Here is a 13,180-nt window from a genome sequence, read left to right on the forward strand (position 1 = left end):
TGTAATTATTGTCATTGATCGGAAATTAGTTGACTTTTCAAGGAGAACAAACCAACTCCCGTTCAATGATCAATAATTGATAGAAATACGTAAATATGAAAGTGTTTCGTCTTTACTCGAGTTATAAATTAAAGCCAAACCGGCAATTCTAGTCAGGCCAAATATTTCCGCGAATAGTTGTTACTCAAAGAATTGATTCTCATGAAGCATTTTACTCAATTCAATTTATATACGTATATATATCATTAGTATATATATATATATACGTATATATATATACAGGATGATTCAACAATTCGGTTACAAACTTTCAGAAAAGACAGTGTACGCCTAGATGATGGAAAATCACGCAACAGTGCATTCTTGCACTGTTGTGATGACACAAAGCGCAAGAAATGGTGGATAAAAACAGGCTGAAAAAACATGCTTATTACGCTCAATGCAGCTAAAATGTTGGGAATGTTAAATTTTAGTATACATTAAGAGACTTGATGTGTGTCCTCACCTGAGTAAACGTATCCTTAAATTTATATCGGCAGGTGTGGTCCGGTGCCTTGGCCAGTAAAACATGTTGAGGTATCTTCCAGAACATCAAATCTTCCATGCACCGGAAATTTGAAACCTGCATCACTGTACGGAATCGTAATTTCAATGTCGTAAAATTTAGTTTTTATTTCTTTCATTCGGTTTCTGTTTTAATTTCTTGGTTTCTGCTGTACTAAGCATAATAAACACGTTTTCTTCCCCTGTTCGTGTCCGTCGTTTCTTGTGTTTCATGCGGCAATGCGGCAGAAAAGCGTTTCCGACCATGCACTGCTATGTGATTTTTCCATCAGCCAAACATACTATGTCTCTCCTGAAAGTTTGTAATCGAATTGCTGAAACATTCTATATAAACATTCATATATAACTAGACTGAGAAATTCATACACGAATAAACAAACATGTATTTAAATAATAACTAGATAGTGATTTATATAGGTAGTAAGTTTAAAAAAACTGTGCTATTTGACTACACAATTTTCATCGTCACGCTATATATCATTAGTTTATTAGCACCTTATAACATTAGTTTTATTTATCAAGTATCTGTGCGCATTATCGTTTCTGTGCGAATTATAATGATATAGAAACTTTGGCAGAAAATTCTTTGAAAAAAAGATGTTAAATGCTTCAACAAAATTTAAATGGATAGTTAAAAAAAAATGGATGTGCCCAACATACGTAAATCCAAATGCTTTGAAGTTGAATTTTAAAATATTTTAAACTGAAACACGTTTAAAAGAATATCCACTTTTCTTATAATACAAAATATCTAAAAGCTGTCTTTGCAAGCTCCTAAACGGATTAAATCTTGTGTAAAATTTTATGTGTTATTAAAATGTTCATCTCACGTAAACTTTTCTGTGTTATTAAATAATAAAAAATATAGTATTAAATTCTATTGTTTTATTTTATTGCAATCTAATTCCTGCCGAAGAAAGAATTCCTTAGAGGCTACGCAATTTACTAAGAATTTTCCTTTAGCTTTCATCAGAGCCCCCCTCCCCTCAATAGAACTATCCATTTCTTAAACATAGGAATTTATTTCTTATAGGAAACAAAATTTGAAAGAATTATTTTACTAACCTAAACTATAAAAGTATATTAATCTGAAGATTCGAATGAATACAAAAGACATACACTAGACATTTTTAATGCTTTTTCTCATCCACAATTTGTTAAACATTACTGACGGAAGAGTACTAAAAAATTAAGAATTTTGCTATATACACAATGCAAGGTTTATGAAAAATATTTGTGACTATTTATATGTGGTACCTAAATGGTTAGGTTATTTAGTTATGGCAAAGCCTCAAGGGCTATCTGCCTAAGGGGAGGGATGCCTTCGTGGAGGACTTTCTAAGGGAAACTGGCTCGTATACACGTTACACATGGGGAAAACCACGAAAAATACCCATGCAGCCAGCCCGTTCGCGGGATTCGAACCTCGGAGAGAAATACCAGTGTTCAGCGACTTTACCGCTCGGCCGCTGGTGGGCTCGTGTTACCTAAATGAAAAGGCACCTAAATGAAAAGGTAACAAATGAGAATTAAAATAAAAGTTCATTTACTCCACTTAAAAAAACATCTAAAAGTTGCACATAAACATTTTAAGGCTATTTTGTTTTACTTGAAATCTGAATTTTCTAATATAACGCTACTAATGCCATAGTGCGAGAACAAAAATTATTTCCGTTTTTTAACCCTTTGACGCGCGCGATATTATTTTACAATATTTTTAACTAAAAAGTAGGTGGTTAACTAAAACTAACTAGTTTGTTAACTAAAACGTTTAGTGGTAAAATTCCAACAACAATGTTTTGAAACAGAACTTTTGATTACTGACACACCTCTTTCATCTCAGTATGGTGCATTATTAGGAACTAAATTTCTTGTAGACAATAACATGCATTTGGATTTCTCCACGTCTCAACTGTTAGGATCAAATGTAATTCTTAAGATACGTTTAAAACTGCTTGTTCATCAAGGACTAGGGATTAAACGTCAAATAAATCCTGCGAGTTAAATAGAGCTAAATCTATTCATGCTGAATCGAAGATCTTCAGATATTTCCTACAACATTTATGGTAATTAGGTTTTTTGGTAAGCTAGGTTCAGAAATGGTAGAAGGAGGAATACAGAATGCTGTTATGAGAAACAGAGAGGTAGACAGAATGCTGCTATGAGATATGGTTGAGGGAGAGAGACAAAATGTTGTCCTGAGATATGGTTCAGCGAGGGAGACAGAATGCTGTTATGAGAAATATAGAGGGAGACAGAATGCTGTTATGTGAAATGGATAGGAAGACAGAATACTGTTATGAAATACGGTTGAGAGAGGATGACAGAATTCTGTTATGAGGAATAGAGACAGAGACAGAATGCTGTTATAAGAAATGGAGAGGGAGACAGAATACTGTTATGAGATACGGTTGAGAGAGAGAGTAAGAAGGTTGTTACGAGAAATGGAGAGGGAGACAAAATGCTGCTATGAGACAGCGCAGATGTCTTTAAAATATTCGAAAATACGGGCGCGTATGGTGCGCATTTTCTCCGAACAACACTTTCGGTTTCAAGGTAGTAAACAAGGACTTGTTAAAAAGAAATTTCTATGTGATTTTCCTGGATATATGCTAATCTCCTTATACTATATTAGTTTTAAATTTTTACCATAAAATTTTACCTAAAATAAGATGGCGCCACTTGCTTATTATTGTCCAGGCTTTCTTATCTTATCTAATCATTATTTCCTATCTGGTTCATTTGCGGTTTTGCAGCTGAAGATGGTGGTTCGGTAAAACCATCGAAACTAGTCCTGTGAAAATTTTGTAAATATATCGCTGATTTTTGTTGTTTGACTTCTGAATTAGTATCATATACCCAAGTTAATTTTTTTTCACTTATACGCATGTAATCATCATATTACCAAGAAGAAATCCTTTTTGGGGGAGAAAATAGCAGGCCTCCCCGTGGCACACCCAGAGTAATGCTAAAGGTGTACGGTAGTCAGAATCTAGTGTTTTTTTAATCGTAGGCAAAATCTTTTGCTATATTACGCGCTTCCCAGCAATTCTCGCTTCAATCTTCTTTTCGAAGCTCTATTCATTCAATGAGCCCGTTCTGGGCACATCCAAAGAATTAAAACTGTAAGTGCTATTTTTACAAAATTTTATCTGTGTACTCTTTTAGGCCTGATTACACTGCTTACCTTTTTTTTTTTTTTTTTTTTTTTTTTTTTTTGTCGAAATTTAAACTGTAAGTTTCAGGTTCGTTCCGGGTGACAGGATGTCGGGAATCATTATTTAACCCTTTAACTGGCAAGTTATTTGGATGATTTGGGTACACAAATTGTCAAAATATTTTATTGCAAAATTCAAATGTTTAGTACAAAATAAAATATACTTAAGTAGTTAAAAATTTATATTTTGAAGTACATACGTAAAGTTTTTAAAGTCTTGTAGCCACTGTATATTTGCTTGAGACGGCTGCCACTCAACATGGCAGTTGTAAAGTTCGCTTCTAGTGGAGCATTATTTTCTAAAAATGAAAGAAATTAATTATTTTCTAAAAAATAAATAAATGAAAAAATAAAAAAATAAAAGTGAATACCTATTAGTAGTTCAGTAATTCAATCTCGTGTGGTACAACTGGAAACACTTTTCCAAGCACAAACTAACTCCACAATTACTACACCAGAATCTTGTTTCCTTCCTTATCTTTTTCCCATTTTTATCCTTTTTCGAACAACACACTTTGTACTGTATTGTAGGCTCACGTTTCGCAGGAGTAGGAGGAATATGGGAAATAAAATGTCGTTCAGTAAGACGGGCAGGGTTATCCATTGTAGGTGGTCTGCCAACATTCTTTTGTCCAGAAGCTGCATCATCATATTTATGTAAAAGCTCTTCTACAAATTGGATTCAAAATTCTAAAAATGTAACGTTTCCCAACTACATTTTTATAGAGCAAATATCAGTTCCAGAGTACCTTGTCTAGTAAATGTAAAAATATCTTTTTATAATATTTTTTATGACGTTTACGGATTGTTGGATGAAAAGGATATTTCCTGATTACAATGATCTACACCACCCATAGTTAGACTACAGTCAGAAACAATCTTCCGCTTGAGTGTATCTTTACTTTTTTATTTTTGAGGCTGACCATGGAAGTATCATGAATACTGCTCATCAAACGCACATCCTTCATCTTCGGTTGAAGAATCTAAATCATCTATATAACGTTTCAAAAACTGGACGCCATTTTACAACAAAAAGATCCCGTGCACATTGAACTAAAGAACTTATAACCTCTAACCTTCGAAATCTTCAGTAAAGTGCTGGCATCTATTCAACTGAGCGCACATTAACTTTTCCCGAAATACAGTCGGGTTTGACAAAGAGATGAAGCCGAAATAAACGTCTCACGATATATATTCGGGTATAACAATACGATGCACTCAAAAAAAAAAAAATTACCCCGAGTAATACTCGGGCGTGACATTTTCGAACATCAGCCCCGTGCCCGAGATTATCTCGGGCATGACAGTTAAAAGGTTAAAGGAAACACGGGTTTATCCTTAAATAATGATGGGATCTAATTATTTTAGATTTAAATTACGATAAAGATACTAATAAATCTCCTCTAGGAATATACATATTTGTTAACTTAATATTTTTGTACACAAAGATAAATCCTGGAAGTGAGAAACATTTTAAAACCTACAGGCTAATCTACGAAAACACCTGTGAGTAGTATTCTACTACGTTACGTTATTCTCGCCATTTGGCTTGTTACACCGACCCTAGGTAAGAACCAGCTTGCGCGTTACTAAATTTGTACAGCCTCTAGGCCAACGTACTTTTCTTAGTTTTAATTAATCCATTATCTTTGATTTAAGCCATAATTCTTGGCTTTTGTAAGCACTAATTATGCCGTCTGTTAACTTTTATTCGAGTCAAATGAAATGGTCCTTTACGTTCTTACCCCATCTCTGTGGTTCTTACAAGACATAGCAATAATTCGCATTTAGTCTTAAAAGTTCTAGTACATTCGATGTTACCAAAGAATACAAGACTCTAGACGATTTATTTGATTATTCCTTTCTAACGCAAGACACTTAATTTAATTCTAAATTTCAATGAAAAAAATTGCAGATTCTAGTATGGACTATTAATTTCGAATTGCACTAATGCGTAGGAGAAAAACTGATTCGGAAGTTGAATTTAGAAGAGAAAAAATGCAGTTGAGCATTAACTAGGAAAAAATGGATGAATGAGAAAACAAAATGTAAGTACTTTTAACGACAATGATGTCTGTAATAACAAGAAAACTTTTTCTGATAACTTACCAATAACAAAATAGAAAAATAACTGTCAACAGCTCTCAAATAATTGAATTTCAGAATAAAACTTGAATAAAAAGATAAAAATTCAAGACTCGAAAAATGTAAGATTAGAAGAACTACTTTTTTTGCATAATATAAGGACATCGTTTGACATGGGAAAAGAGACAAACTACAACTCTTTTTAACGTGGCGGAAATTAAATTTACTATATGCCTTCTAAGGAAATTAATGAACTGAAATATCCTTAGCAGAGAGTTTCAAGAGTAAAGTCAAAACAAGATTAACGAGGTTCGTTATAGTTAAGGCATATGTAACTTTCAAGCATTTTTACTGACATAGAAGTATATATGAAGTGAATAAAACAGAGAAAACTTGAAAAAAATAGTTATAAAGAAATTATTAAACAAACTATCAATTTTACTCTAAAAGAATTTAGATTATGTTGTAAAAGGAGCTTGAAATGGAGGGATGACATAATGTCCCCAAACTCATTAGAAAATATAATTGGGAAAAACACGTGAGATTTCAACAGATGTTCAGAAACGTACTACATTATAAGGGATCTCATACACCTTAAAACCCATAATATGTTCGAATAGGTGACTCTTGCAAGAATTGGGATAACTTATTTATTTTAAAAGCAATTACTACCAACTTTTTACAGCTGACTACATAATATAGCTGCTTTCTGAAATAGTAATCAGAAAGTTTGTGTTGCCACAAATATTTTTATAATTTAATCCGCTTTGGGACAACATTTTTCGTCCTGTTTCCAACTTGCGCGCACAGTTTAGAACATTATGTTTCATAATTTAATTCCATATTTAATATATAGCTTTTATAACATTTGGAAACTACTGTGAACCTAAAATTATAGAAATTTCATGTTAAATTTTTTATTTTATTGAGTTCAGTTTATAAAATATATTTTATGAACAAAATTTTTAATGTTTTCGTCCATAAAATTTTTCAGTATTAAAACATTCATCAGATTGTTGGTTCAGTTAGAAAATAGTACCCATATAAAGAATTCCATCTAATTTCAAGTATGCACCATTAGCCATTTTTAAAATATCCTGCGCGCAAGGTGAAAACATGGCGAAATATTTTGTCACAAAGAGGATTAAATTACAAAAGTATTTGTGGCAACACAAACTTTCTGGTTACTATTTTCCAAATCAGCTATGTTATGTAGTCAACTGTAAAAAGTTGGAAGTAATTGCTTTTAAAATAAATAAAATATCCCAATTCTTGCAACAGTCACATATTCGAAGATCATGAGGGGTTTAAGGTGTATGAGTCCCCTTAAGTTTTCTCTATTACCCGATTCTAATTGAAAACATGGGAATTACTATCAAGGCAACAAACCAAAAGAGAAAATTTTTTAAAGACGTTCACTCTTAAAATGGTGCCAGAAAATATCAGTAATTTTTTTATGGGAAATTCTCATTTCTGGCAGTGATGTATTGCATTTAGAAATCCATTTACGCTTACCTTTTAAATCAAAGATAATAGGTAAACTAAAGTTAATGAAGTTTATATATAGCCTAACAGATTCACTGTAAAAGAAGTGCGCAAACTGGCTCTGACCGAAGTCAGCTTAAACAATCCTAATGACAAGAATAATTCTAATCGAGGGAACCAAAGTTAGTAATGTGGTTGTTAAGCGTTCATTTCAAAATAAGCTTTCATTTAAACCTTCTAAGTACTTCATTCTTTCTACCTAATTTGAATATCGCGCCCCCTGGAAATTTACATTCTGGCAGGGAAATGAAACGAAACTTGATAGAAAAAGCATTTTAACTTAACTGGTTAGAAAATTTAAAATGACACCTTATTTGCTCACTTAACTACTAAAATGGGATCGAACATCAAAAGGGATAGTAACAGATTTAGGCTTAGAAACATTTAGAGTTAAGTTACGAATACGCTTTTGAAAATTTTATAGTATAAGTATTGTTAGAATGACAGGTGGAAAATTGAATTATTACTTTTTCCAACTTTAAAAGATTTTCACCCGGCGGATGTCGCACCAAGACAAGTTACTAGAGTGGGCGCGTGGGGTGTCACATACCCCAATATTTAAAATACGATAAAAAATAGTTTTATTTAGTTTTCAAGCTGTTTTTCTTGTTCTCGTGTATTATAAATACGTGAATAATAATTGGGTTTCAAAAAATTAATTTCCAAAATAATCTTAGAGTTAAAATTATGATAAAAGAAAATAATAAAAAAATTAAACATCCTGCCTCTAAGCTTGATTGCATCTCTAATACACAATGCTTATTTTATTTCTTTACACTTTGAACGAAATACATTCATGAGTTCTTGGCACAGAATGTTTTCACATTTTAAACATTGCATTCACGTTCTTCTGTCCTTGGCGCACGGGCAATTTATCACATCTTTCACACTTAGTTGTTTCGAATTTCATGTATTCGTTTTAATTCTTCGTCGAAACTTCTGCTTTTGTTTTGCATGCAGTACGTCAGTTTCTTGGTAAAGTATTAATCTCTGATCTTTGTTCAATACTTTTTTTCATTAATTGTAATGCTAAGTCCTTCAAAAACAGACTTCTGTTTCTAGTTGGGAGATTAGCAGTTGAATATAATATAATTCAAGCATATATTACAGCGACATTCAGTGCAGGAAAGAAAATTACCTTTGCCCCTTCCTGATTATTCTGGCAATTGAATAATTGGCTGACATTTCATCCCCCATATCCACTGCTCCTTTAGTCATATTATAAAAGCATACAATTCCTTACGTTTTATTTTCTCCAATAGTATGATCGTTATATAATGTTGAAAGCATAAGAACAGTTTTTTCCGTTTTTAGGAACATCAGGTATTACTCTTTTATCTTTTTACACGAAAACAGTGTAGAAAATACTCCTAGTTCCATCTTCAGTTTCCGAAATGCAATCTTCATCGCTTTCAAATATTTCTAATAAATCTCACAGGCGTTGCATTTCAAATTCATAGAAAGTGATTCTTTTTACCATAATGCGGTTAGAAATTTTTAAGAATTTAATGTCAAGTACTTTAAAATCACTTGCGAGTAGAAATATTTACTGTTACACTCTATAAATAAATTTCTGAACTAAATATTCAGTCAGAAAAACACTTACGCGGACAGGCGCGTGGGGTGTGTCATACCCCAGTTCCAACAACATACCGATAAATCTTTTTCTGAAACACACAGGCAAAGAAAAAGCGGTTCTGAAAGTCAACCACAACTAGCAACTCAGCTACTGAATGCGGCACAGAATTTCAGTTTCACAAGTTAGGAATATTCCACTTTTATGTAGGAGAGGGTAATGATACAGCCCATTCGCTTTCCCGTGGGTTAAAGAAAAGACATATCACATTCGTCAACCATGTAATAACGGAATTTGATTGTCAGAAAACATTGTAGAAACACTCTTTAGAAGATATACTTGATGTAACATGAACCCACGCATTTTGTGTTGTTATTTAAGCAGAATTAGAGTATCTTTCCATCGTTTAGTGCGCGGCACGTTTTGTACAGGAGAGGTTAAGTAAAGAAATTCAGACACCTATAATACCACTGTCAAATTAATTTCTGGATGTCTCATCTTCTGACTTCGCTTTTCGTTCTACAAAGGTGACAAGATGATCGTAATGACACGATGGACATTTGCCAGTGCTTTCAGGAACATCAAAAACATTAAAGAAAGGATGTGTGTTCGGATATATAGTACTTCAGAGATGACTAGGTAATAATACTCTTGCCTTCTACTTGTTCGTAGTTTTGCAGTAAAAGAACCAAAACACAATTTACCCGCCAGTAAACTCTATTGTGCAGGGAAGTTCCAAAAACACGTTTGCAATCTTCGAAAAAGTATGACAAACACGCTGAAGAGATCAGTACCACATCCTTCAGTCTGTAACGGTGAAGACAGCTTCAGAGCAAAGAACTAAACTACAGCTCCCAACTCGGACGATCGTTCTCAGGAAAATCTCTGAACTCAAGACACACTACTCACCGTATAAGATAGGACTAATAGCAGCTATATATATATATATATATATATATATATATTCCCATAAAGGATGGGTTATATATAGTTTAAACTACCTTCGAGAATATTCCCGAGAATACCGCTAAAATGCGTTCTATAGAATGTTCTCTGTCCGTTCACGGCATATCTCCAATTCTGTCACCAAATATCGCCGAATGGGCGATTTCGCACCAAAATGTACAACCGTAACTTAACCTGCCACTTTGTGGTAACCCTAAGCCCACCGTCGACTTACCCTGCTCAGCCAGTAGATTTCTTTCTTCGTTCCGCTGGAGGAGCTCCGTTTCCGACCCGCTTTGCGAGAAGCTATCTCCTCGCGCAGCCGCTGGGAATTTACCAAATGTCCCAGATTACACTATTTTTTTGAAAAAGAGTTTGAGACATTTTTATTATATTTCTTTATGCATGAGAAATATCTCACATTAACCTTAAAAAATGTTTTAACTTTTGCGTTGCTATTTTTTTAAATTTAAAATTGGGACCTAAAACTCCTGATGGGATCTAATTGAGCCATTTAATTGATGGGGCTTTAAAGTCCCGTAGTGTTAAATAAAAGGGTTAAACAAGTATATATATTTATACATATGTATATATATATATATATATATATATACCAGAGGTGTGTCATAAATTCGTGCAAAGTTCAAAAATTCATAATAAAAGAAGAAATGCACGGAAAACATTTCTGTTTGCGCCGATATGGTCAGAAAGACATCTGATTCTTTTCCATGCAAATAAATAAATAAATAAATAAATCCAAAATGTAACTGATAGAGGGTGCTTACACGTTATACTAAGACGTTTTATTAAAATCACGCAAACAGAAACAGGCAATCGAACAGATCACAATAACATGATACTATGCATTTATTTTATGTTACAGATGTTCAACATGACCACCACCCCAAGGAAATAGGCAAGTGAAGCGCCTCACTACGCCCATTACAGCGGAGTGTAGCATTTTGCCATTGATGGCAGCAACGTTCAGACGAAAGGCCTTTTTCAGTTCCACCAGTGTGGTTGGGGAGCCACGGTACACACGAAACTTTAAGTATCCCCATAACCAAAAATCTGCCAGGGTCAAGTCTGGTGATCTTGAGGGCACTGAATCTTACAACCGCGGCTTATCACTCGGTGTTCGGTGAAAGATTCCAACAGGAACGTCTTAACGTCGCGTGCAATGTGGAGCGGGGCAGCATCCTGCATGAAAGTGACAACAGGTAACGCATGTCTTTCCTGCAATGCAGGCACAACGTGGTCACGCAAAACCGTAAGATACCGTGCTACAGTGAGTGCACAGATTTTCACGCCGGATACAGGACAGGGTTCTTCAAAAAAGAAAGGGCCTAGTATAAAAGACGCGGTGAAACCACACCAAACAGTCACATGAGGAGAATGCAGTGGCTGGCTCTGGTACTCACGAGTGTTTGACGTCGCCCAAATACGAATGTTTTGCGTATTGACGTCACCATGCAGTGAAAAGTGGGCTTCATCTGTTCACATGATGTTCAGCAAACATTGTGGTTTACATGTAGCCCAGCGCCCATTTAGCAAGCTTTTGTCTTGCATCTGTATCTGCCGGTTATAACTGGTGAAGTCGCCGGATGTCGTACGGGTACAAATCCAACATTCCGTGCAGAATACGTCGAGGTGACACTTCCGGAATCCCCGTTCATCTCTCAGCTTCACGAGCATTGCTACTCCTCGTTGATGTCTCGGCTGCCATATCTTTCATGACACTTTGTACCACGTGGACACGGTCCGCTCTCAACGGTGGTCTACCACTTCGTTCACGATCCTCCAAACTGCCCGTTTCCTCAAAACGTCGTACTAAAATCCGTATCCCATTCAATGAAATGGGGCTTTTTTGCGTCTTCAGTCCTTTCTCCGTGCGAAACTTTCGCTATGTAACATTTGTGGATCCACCATTCTTGTAGAACAATTTAAGCTCCAACGCCCGATCTGCTAAAGAAAGCATGCTGCCGGCTTCGAATGATAGATCCGTTTCCAGACAAGTGTTTGCATAAAATATCTCAGTATGACATATGAGCGCCCTCTGTCGGTTACATTTGGAAACATTTCTTTTTTACATGGAAAAAAATCCAATGTCTTTGTAAATATTGGCGCAAACACAAAATTTTTCCATGCCTTCCTTCTTTTTTTACGGAATTTTTAACTTTGCACGAATTTATGACGCACCCGGTATATATATATATATATATAGAAGCATTTTGTTAATGCGTATGGAATGGATGGCAAAATGCAAGAAACAAAAGGATAGCTTTTTAGCCCAAAAGGCGAGATAGCTCATATGGGCTATTAGTTCCGAAACGGGACTTTTTGGTCAATCACTATAAAATTGTTGTATGATTTTAATGCATTTGCAAATTGTTGCCACCAAATATTATCGTTGTGTGTTATTTTTAAATAAGTTAAATAACGAAGAATATGCACGAATGTATGGATGTTTCTCACATTGTGAAGAAAACGACTGTAACTAAAGGCTTCAAGTTTGACAAACGCAGCCCTCCATCCAAAATAAATGCCCCTTTAAGCTCGAAAGTCTGAATTTCGAATCTGTTTTATTATTGATATCATATCTTGTAAAATCATAGTCAGTTTTTACTAACGAACTCAACTATGTGCAAACGATCAAAAGCAACACTGTACAAAATAAAATATTTTGTCTCCAGCTTGCAAGACTGTCTATCTGGAATTTTAAGGATATGATGTTTTTAAATATGTTTTAATTTTTCAGTTGAATATTATGTGGTCTCAGTATAAAAAATGTGATATTTAGTAAATAAAGTTAATACACAATATGTAATAAAAATTGAAAAATATTATTCCAACACTTAACACTGCATCCAAAATTCTAAATACATACTGCTAGTATGCTTTTAAAATTTTTATAATTTTACTTTTAATTGCATATGGCGTAGGTGAGAAGCAAATGATGCTCAATAATTAAGCTAAAAAGCTAAAAAAAATGGTTTCGCACCAGGACACTGTGAGATTACGAGCTCAGATAGAACGTAAAAAAATAATTTAACGAATCGTTTTGAAGAATCATTAAAACTTGAAATTTTTGAAATCTTTTTCATTCATTTATTTATTATTTTTTAAATTTTATTTTAAGGAAATTTTTAAATCGCTTTTAAGTTTTAATTGGGTAGAATACTTTTTAAATTAGTTAAAAAAATATGAGATGTTGCATTAGAAATTTTAAATTCAATATGATCAGCAAT

This window comes from Stegodyphus dumicola, chromosome 10 (assembly GCF_044657685.1).
Source record: "Stegodyphus dumicola isolate Sdum_Otavi_A_Nest chromosome 10, ASM4465768v1".
Taxonomy (NCBI): domain Eukaryota; kingdom Metazoa; phylum Arthropoda; class Arachnida; order Araneae; family Eresidae; genus Stegodyphus; species Stegodyphus dumicola.